This window comes from Apis dorsata, unplaced genomic scaffold, assembly GCF_000469605.1.
Source record: "Apis dorsata unplaced genomic scaffold, Apis dorsata 1.3 scaffold_97, whole genome shotgun sequence".
Taxonomy (NCBI): Eukaryota; Metazoa; Arthropoda; class Insecta; order Hymenoptera; family Apidae; genus Apis; species Apis dorsata.
This window is the reverse complement of record NW_006263395.1, coordinates 145,909-154,717: the sequence shown is the minus strand read 5'-3', so window position 1 is coordinate 154,717 and position 8,809 is coordinate 145,909. Positions and strand designations below refer to the sequence as shown.

Below are 8,809 nucleotides of genomic sequence, written 5' to 3'. Positions count from 1 at the left end.
TTTTTTTTTTTTGTTAATCGAGATCTAATGGATGAAAGTGCATTTTTCCCCCGAAAAATTCGTTTCTACTCAAAAATTTCTTGCTATTATATAATTGGTTAAAAAAATAAATTCTCTTCTATATTTCGCATAAAATTGTCACACGATATTATAAATATCAGAATGAAAAAAAAGAGTTGTGTACAATTTCAATCAACGAACGCTACCTTCCTTCGGCAATCGATTTAATTTCGCGCCAAATTGCGCAAGAACGATCCTCCACACTGATACAAGATCAAATTTGCCACGCTGAATCGTTAATTTCCTACTAGAAATTGGTGATCCGCGATTCGCAATAGTATCGATTCCAAGATCTCGATGGAACACCGTGTAATTCGAGAATTCACTCGCGAATATCTAATCACCAATTTTCCTCGTGCTCGTATTACTCCTTTTTCCTTTCCCTTCGTTCGTATGGAAAGAAAATAGACGTTGTTCGAGGATGGATGCATAATTTTCTCCCCGAGTTTCACGACGAATTCGCTATTAAACCGCGATGATTATGCTTGTTGCTCGATCGTAAAGCGTCAGAAGTTAGTCGGGATCGTTTATTGTGAACCGCGCCACCGAGAAGATCGACGAGTTTAGCCTCTTTATTTATCCAACGGATTCCTATGGAGAGCAACATGGTGGAGGGGAAACGTATATTCGAGCGTAGATATCGACCGCGATACGCAACGATTTATGCCTATTAACGGACGGTTAATTTTCCAGGATCGAGAGGATCGAGATACGTATATACTTTCGGTTGAATCTATCTAGATCGATCGAAATCGAGGAGATCGAGATATTTCTAAAATTCGTAATCGAGCAAAGTTATCTTCTTATGTTCTCCCTTTAACAAATAATTCAAAATAGAAAATCAATGATAACTTATAGCTTACAACTCACCGATAATCATTAGTTGTCGAATTATTCCGCTAGAGGCCACCGTCACCCGATTCCTCGGAGAACACTTACTTACAATTCCATCGAATTGTAAATTTTAAAAATTCCAAATATGTATATACAATTCTCGTTCCTTTTTCCCCGGTGAAATTGAATACGTACGAACTTTCGATGCAATTTCGACCACTTATCCAATCCATTACTTCCAATAAACGATACAAATCGCCTCCATATACCGAGAGAGACAAGACACGGTTTGATCCAAGGAGAAAAATCCTCCGCCCCGTATATATCTCGCTCCATCGAAAGTTACACGATCCAACTTCCGATAATTTGCAACGCGCGTGTACCGTGCAAAATTTTTCTTCCGAGAAACATAAGATATTGTTCTCAACTTTTCCCTGTCAACGCGCCCCTTTCATACCGATACTTCCTGCTGGCGATCATATCGGCCAACATTTTACCGTTCCACTTTCGATAAACATCTGAAACACAATACGTTCTAATTCCGGAACCACGAGGTTCGTTTATGGGCTGTAAAACTAGGCACGTTCTTCTACACTAGGCGCACCATTAACGGCACAGTTTTTTTTTTTTTTTTTTTTTTTTTTGCCACGCCACAACCGGACAAAGTCACGAAACTCTTGTAGCGGTCTCGTTCCATATTTGGAGGAACGAGGAGAGAGAAAAAAAAAGACGAAGGATCGACGACGACCGACCGACCGACCGACTCTCTTTCGCGTCGTCGCGTTGATTACCAAGGCTGTAAAAACGCCATTTGCCTTGTTCGTGCGTCCGTCTCGTGCGAGAGAGGTTAATCGTCTCTCGACTGGAGGAAAGTTGGAGAGGAAACGCGGAATTTGATTCAGATCGGATATTCGCGCGCGATAATATATTTTTAAACGCGTTTTTAATTTTAATTCTCGAATATTTAATCGTCGGCGGAACTGTGCTGCGAGAGTCGTTGACAGGTAAACGACTCGCAATTTATAGCGTGTGGCGATTATTAAATTTACATTTAAACACGCTAGAGAGAAGTTTTTAAGTAGAAAGTAAAAATTAATAACGATTTTTGTTTTGAACGAGGAATTTTGACGATTAATGGAAATCTCGCGAGATGCGATATATTTTTAGAGAGTGGAAAGATAACTATCAAAAATGAAATCCGTTTCTCGGAGAAATGTCTTTTTAGAAATGAGAAGCAACGTTCTCCTCTTTGACCGGAAGAGATCATTGGATTTTGACGAATCGATACGAACTGTTCTCACTTACTTAAAATACGAGGAGAGCAAGATTTATCTCGGAAATCCAGTCGGGTAAAACGTTTTCAAGATAAATGAATTCTGGCCTTTCAACGCCTATCCGTCGCAACAAGATTGATAACTCTTCTCGTTACGCAACAATTAAATTACACACGGTGAAAGTACAACAAACACGTGGTATAATTTTTATATTATCTTCAGGTTCGCCATAAAAACGATGGTGTCGTTCAACTATGAAACGCATAGAAAATTCTTATCTTCTGAGAAGCCATAATTGCATAGGATTTCGAAGAGAAGGGAACGTGTCCCCTAAGGTTTCGATGTTCACGGTTACACATACCTCGCACTCAATGGGCATAAAATCATTTCTTAATGAGTGCTTATAATCCGTAAACGGAATTTCTGCTATGCAAATACGCAAAAGCGCACTTGGCTTCGATTACTTTCTTCGATTACCATAAAAAAAAGGGGGAGGGGGAAGAGGGGAGGAAGAATTCTCGTGAAATTTGATAGATTCGAAAAACATTCGATGTGCACAAATTTCTATTCATTTTGAACGTAGAAAATTGAAGCAAAATAAATCGAAGGAAAAATTTTAATTACTTAGAATGGAAATCATTTGGCGAGCATTCACACTCTCCGCTCAATGCGCCAAGTTGAAACTAACGCGTACACGGGAGAGTTATTAATGCCCCTATCTTTAAAAACCTGTATATCTGCTCTTTATCCATATCTGATCGTGTAAACTTTTTTTAACCACGGGCTAAAGATTCCATCGACGTAACCAACACTCGAGTACCGCGAACGTTATCACTACGCCATATAATTATAAATCGCGAAATCTAATTTACAATTTGTTTCGCGTAATAATCGCAAGAAAAAAACGATCAAAGGAAAATGTAAAGAGTGAAAATGGAGGAACGTAACGCGATACAGAAGAAAAAAAAAAAATACATAGTTTCTTCTTTCACTTTTATATTTTCATAAAATAAGAAAAAGAAATTAATAGGAAAAAGGAGATTAAGAAGATTATCCGCGGATCCCCCTCGGTTTTTCATTCATCCATTTCCTTGAATACGAATTTATCGAATGCAGAAAAGAATACCTTTCATTCGAGAAGAAGATCATCCAACGAACGAAAAATAAATCTCGAACACCTTAGCTTATCGACGCGTCTTCACCCGCTTGAGAAATATAAATCTAAGAAGAAGCGGAGTAATCGGGGGAAGCCCTAAAATCCTAAGGAGGGGAGAACTCATCTGCGCGCCGAAGGTTTTTTAAAACTCTGCCTCCTTCGAAGGCTTCCCTTCACTTTAAAAGGATCACCGATTCAACGTTATTATTCCGTTTTTATTTTTATCTCTACCAAACACCTAGACGAGAGAAACAAACACCAAACTGGATTCTATCGACGCTCCCGTGGGAAAAACGAAACGCTCTTACCCGTTCCCTTGGATCCCCGCTTTATCCCTGCGTTGCGTCGAATCTCATCCGAACCACTGAACCACTCCTTTGCACAAAAACTGGTAAAACAATCCCCCTTCCTTCTTCATTCAACGCGGAGGAACGTAATATCGAATCGGTCATTCCCTTCACGAGTTCGAAGAGGCGTCGATGCGATTTCTTTATCGTCCAAGTGTCGTTGGGAATTTCCTCTCCTCGACGGAATTCCTCGTTACCAGATCCAGCGTGTGATTCACATTTCCTGACTCTTCGTCATCGCTTCGAGTCAGTGGGGCAACGACTGATTAATTTACATCCACCACTTTTCCAATATTCTACTACGTCATACGTAAAAATTTAAACCCAAGTTGATCTAAAATCGGATGGAATTCGAATCGAATCGAGAGAGGAATCGGTTTTGGAATCGGTTCCCCAACCGGAATTCGTCGCGATTTGCGGTGAAAAGTTTCGACCGAAGGTGGAAGACCTTGTACTCGGCGGTATTCGGCACGCGCTGTTCTAAACGCGTAGAGAGGGATGGGAGGGAAAAAAGAAAAGAAAAGAAAAGAAAAACGCTCGATTCCCTTTCACTTGGACGCCGCCGCGCCAATGGAAATTGCGCAACGACGCGCGATATATCGATATGCCGTGGCCCCCGCGCCATTATGCGCGTATCTCCTCGCGGGGTCGCGTGGATCCGCGAGTGGAGGCGCGAGTTTCTGGAAAATATGGCGTCCTTCCGCTCGCTTCCACTCGCTAGGCTTACGTGGCAGCTGTCCATAAATATCACCCTCGTATTTCGATGTAATCGCGATACCTGCAACTCAATTTTCCTTCTGGTGTTGGAATGGTGGCGCGCTCGTGTCCAACTTGTCCCGTAGCGCAGGATCGTGCGCGATCGGCCGTGCCGTGAATTCGCGATGAGCAGATTCGTTCGATCGAAGGAGGAAAGAACGAGATTTTTTTTTTTTTTTTGGAGTAAATTAGAGGAACGAATTGGTAGGAGGGCGAGTTTTATCGAGTTTTGTCGAGTTTTATCTTGGCAGAAAGAGGATTGAAAATCGTGCATTTGATTTGACGCGTCCAACGATTATGCATGAGGCGATATGATGAATGGACACTTTATCAAATCGGATTTATAAATATGCAAGTAATATTTTATATTTTTTGCGCGTTGCATTTTGAAAAATTGATATATTACATGTATATTTTTACGTTTCGTTGAAATATTTAAGATATATTTTCTTTACGATTTCTTTTTAGAAATTCATTTGGAAGCACTAACCGTAAATTGCCACTAAATTAGCAGCACCTGGTGAAATTTAGAGAAACTTATAACGGAGAAAAATTTATAGATTTATGTGTATATATATATATATTTCCAGATATGTATTGGAACTAGAGAATGGTTCAAAAATCTGTTTTCAAAAAAAGACAAGATATTTCGAAGATATATACCACGTGTACGAGAATAGAAAGATGCAGAAAATAGGAAAGTATTTGAGAACGAAACGAGATCGAAATGAGGCATTAAACGGAAAAGAAAAGTGAGAAAAGGATGGAGAAGCTATCAGCAGCCCCTTCTCCTCTAATTACCTCAAGGTAACCATAATGATACGAGATACAATAAAACAGCCATCCAATAAAACCACCACTTTTTCCATCTCTCGAGCGAATCGAATCGATCAAAGATCGGCGCGAAGGAAATTACATCTAAAATAGACGCAGCAAAGCAGATCCTTTCTGGATAGTGGAGCGAACTTCGAAACGCGTATCGAGCAAGCGGGGTAAAAAGTGGAAGTGGAAACTTTTATTACAGTCGTAATTACAGGCGGCTCGGAAAATTGCCCTGCTTTTACACGATTTCCGTGAACACGGTTGTCCACTATTAACCGTTCTAGTTAGTGGGAACAAAGAGACGTGAAAACAGAAAAGAAAGCAAAATATAAGTGAAAATTTTCCCGTATCCGAGTTTAATAAGATAGAATTAAATTATTCGCTATCGACGAGGAAATGAACGGTAATTTTAATTTCCTCTCGAGAAACGCGTTCCTCTCGTAAAATGCAAGGAAAATTGGACGAAATTAAAACGTGTAATGGATAGAGGGAAAATCTAATTAAATCGAGGATATTTATTTTAAGATTATCGCCGAGCTTATATATTCTTCGTATTAAAATATATTATCGAATATTATCTAAAATTCTAAAATATCCGAATGAAATCACGCGAGTTTATAAACACAGTAGGCCAAGTTTGATTCGTAACCGTAGGCTTCATCACGGAAGAGAGTAACATTATAATCATAAATATAGGTAACTGGTTGAAATTATTGCTTGGAAGCGTGTCCCTGTGTTATTAGAAACTGCATCAAAATGATACACTTGATCGATTTCATCGAGGTCCCGGTTTCGTTCGCACTTTGAGCAGTAAATTATCGGTTCCGTTACAAAATTCACCACGGCCATAGGCAACGGTTGTCCAACTGATGGAAGCGCGAATCAGGAAGAGAGCATCGCGTCAACGACCAATGAAACGAATTGCGAATTTGTCAATTTCGATTAAACTGCGCAAATCTTTCTCTTCCCATTTTCATTTTTTCCTACCGAAATATCTCGATCTAATCTGAATACCTACACAACATGTATCCTGGTCAATAGTCAATCGTTCCAATAACGCTCCCTCGTTACTCATAACTTCGTCTCGCAATTCCCCTTCGCTCGATCGTATTATCCATCGAGCGATATTTGTGCAACTTTCACTCTATTTAATAAAGCCTCGATCGAACCAACGTTGTTCGACGCAAACAACGCTTCTAATCACTCAAAAAAAAAAGAATTACAAAAAGTTAAGAAAGAATTAAAATACACTTCCATCCTCGTCAAACTCATCAGCCGCGTGAAATAACCGAGCGAAGCCGACCAAGTACCTTTGACCAACGATTAAACGCGATTGCGGAATCGCTGGAGAATAACTCCGATCGTACTCTGAAAACAAACGTTCGAAACCCTATACGAGTAACCGTTTAACCCTTGCGTTATCCCCGGGTGGATTTATCAAGCGCGAGGATCTGGCACAACGTCGGAGGGAGACGAGCATGGATCGTCGTTTCTCTTCAACACGTTGCCATTAGGCTAGGCGTAGCTCTTGCTTTCCGTGCGCGATCTTAATAACCGATGATTAGAACCGGGGAGTAGAAGAGTAATATTCACGGTGGATCGGGAATGAAAACTACATTTAATACGTAGATTAACGGTAATATCCGAGGCGAGGAGGCAGGTGTTCAGAAAGTTTCCCCCTCTCCCCTCGACGAGCACGGATAAAAAAGGTGTCTTAAGCCGGTAATCGGACACCCATTAGGCACATATCTGCTCTACTCGCTCACTTTCTACCTATATTTCTCGCTATATTTCATTATCTCTTATACATTTTTTTGCTCGTACGCGAGGAAAATTGAAATAATAAGTTTTATAATAAGAGAGGACGCGTTTGAGAGGAGAGAAAGAACACGCTTATCAAGAAAAAAGTTCTTCAAAATTCTTTTACATTTTAATAAATTTGTCTCTCGCTCTAAAATAGAGGAAGAAGAAAATAAGCAGCTTCTTTTCGACTCACTGGACCAAGGGAAAGACAAGTGAAGCTTTTCCTTATACGAAGCTTGATACGGGAGTGAAATTAATTATTTAAAGTCGACGTCAAGCCGGGCGACGTTCGATCGATCGATCATGGATCGATCCAACGTCGAATTACAACGTGGCTGGATGCGTAAATAGAAGGAACACGGTGATTTGCAACGAGATCATTCGAGTCTAACGATCGTCTCACTCGAACGATCGTGGTGTGATGTCATTGTGAGACACACACATTTCTAATTCGAGAGAGAAAGAGAGAGAGAAGCACGGTTGTTGGTTAGAGTGTATTAGCGTGTACCGCTTCTACATTCGTTCCCCGGCACGCGTCACTGAATTCTCCGTTTCGTTCGTTGCTGAAAGCAGATGCATCGCTGCTTCTCTATCGAGAATTAACTTTTACACCGGTGACATTTAAATGAATGTGATCGCTACTAAACTTATTTATAAGTGTAATCGATTTATTGGCTTTAACGCTCTCGTTAAATTTAAACCGCGAAGATTGCCCCCAACGATAAGTGGATACATTTTAATAACGAAAATGTATTTGAAAAGATAAATAAAATGGAGCGTTCGATGGAGTATCGATAATCAAAATATTTTGATCGGTGAAATTAGATAGATGCTTTAGAGGAAGATTAATTATTAGATCGTTTCACGGGGATTATTCCATCCCTTCCACGAGTGTATTCGTTATGACACGGAGGAAATGAATTACGAGGAATCAATATAGTGAATTTGATATATTATACACTCCTCCCTTTCACTCAATGCTGTCAGTTTGTTTAATATCATTTCTGTTATCAGCGTGTTCCGTGTGTACCAACATCGATAATACTTTATCGATTTTACGATAGAAAAATTTTAATAAACAGTACGTAATCTTTTTTTCATTCCTTCGGTTCCCGGATGACTAACAAGAAACACCAATCGCGAAAAAAATAATAAAGTTTTATAATTTTCCTTTCGAGGAAAGAAACGATTTCATTTCTTTATATATAACTTATTATATATACGTACAAGTTTCTTTCTTTTCCCGAGTTTTATCTATTTTTATTTATTTATTTATTTTTTTTCTAATCAGTCGAAAGTGCTTCCGGATTGGAAGTTATTAATTACACAGCTTCTTAAAAAAATGTAAACAAGAGGAAACTTTCTATAAAACAAACTCGTAATATATAATAATGCAACACGGCGAAACAGTTTCTTTTTCTAATGTATAATTTGAATACAATCGAGAACGTGAAACGCATACGCGTCAACTGAACTGAACGCTTCGTTTATTATTTACGTACTCGTTTATTTATTTATTTATAAATATGCGATAATGACAACAAAATTAGATGAAGCGGAAACAGGAAGAAATGTTTGATAAATGTTAGAAACGGAACGAATAAATAAGAAAATTCGGAGGAAACGAGAGAAATTGGAATTGTTAAAAACCGACGTTTAAAAACTGTTCGATAACTACGTCCGTTGAGTATATTATCGATAAGCAGGTTTTCCTTTTTTATCGTTCTCGATACTGTTATCTGAAAACACGTAAGAGA

The 8,809-nt window shown here is 39.2% G+C and overlaps 1 long non-coding RNA gene across 1 annotated transcript in view; it reads right to left on the bottom strand.

The window, feature by feature from the left end:
* The window catches only part of LOC116185095, a 19,093-nt gene extending 11,299 nt beyond the window's left edge, over positions 1–7,794 (bottom strand). Inside the window, exons 1-2 of the long non-coding RNA XR_004149870.1 lie at positions 7,325–7,794; positions 6,995–6,998 (exon numbers count right to left, since the gene is read on the bottom strand). This is a non-coding gene — a long non-coding RNA (uncharacterized LOC116185095). The remainder of the gene's footprint in view (positions 1–6,994; positions 6,999–7,324) is intronic.
* Between the last annotated feature and the right edge of the window lie 1,015 nt (positions 7,795–8,809).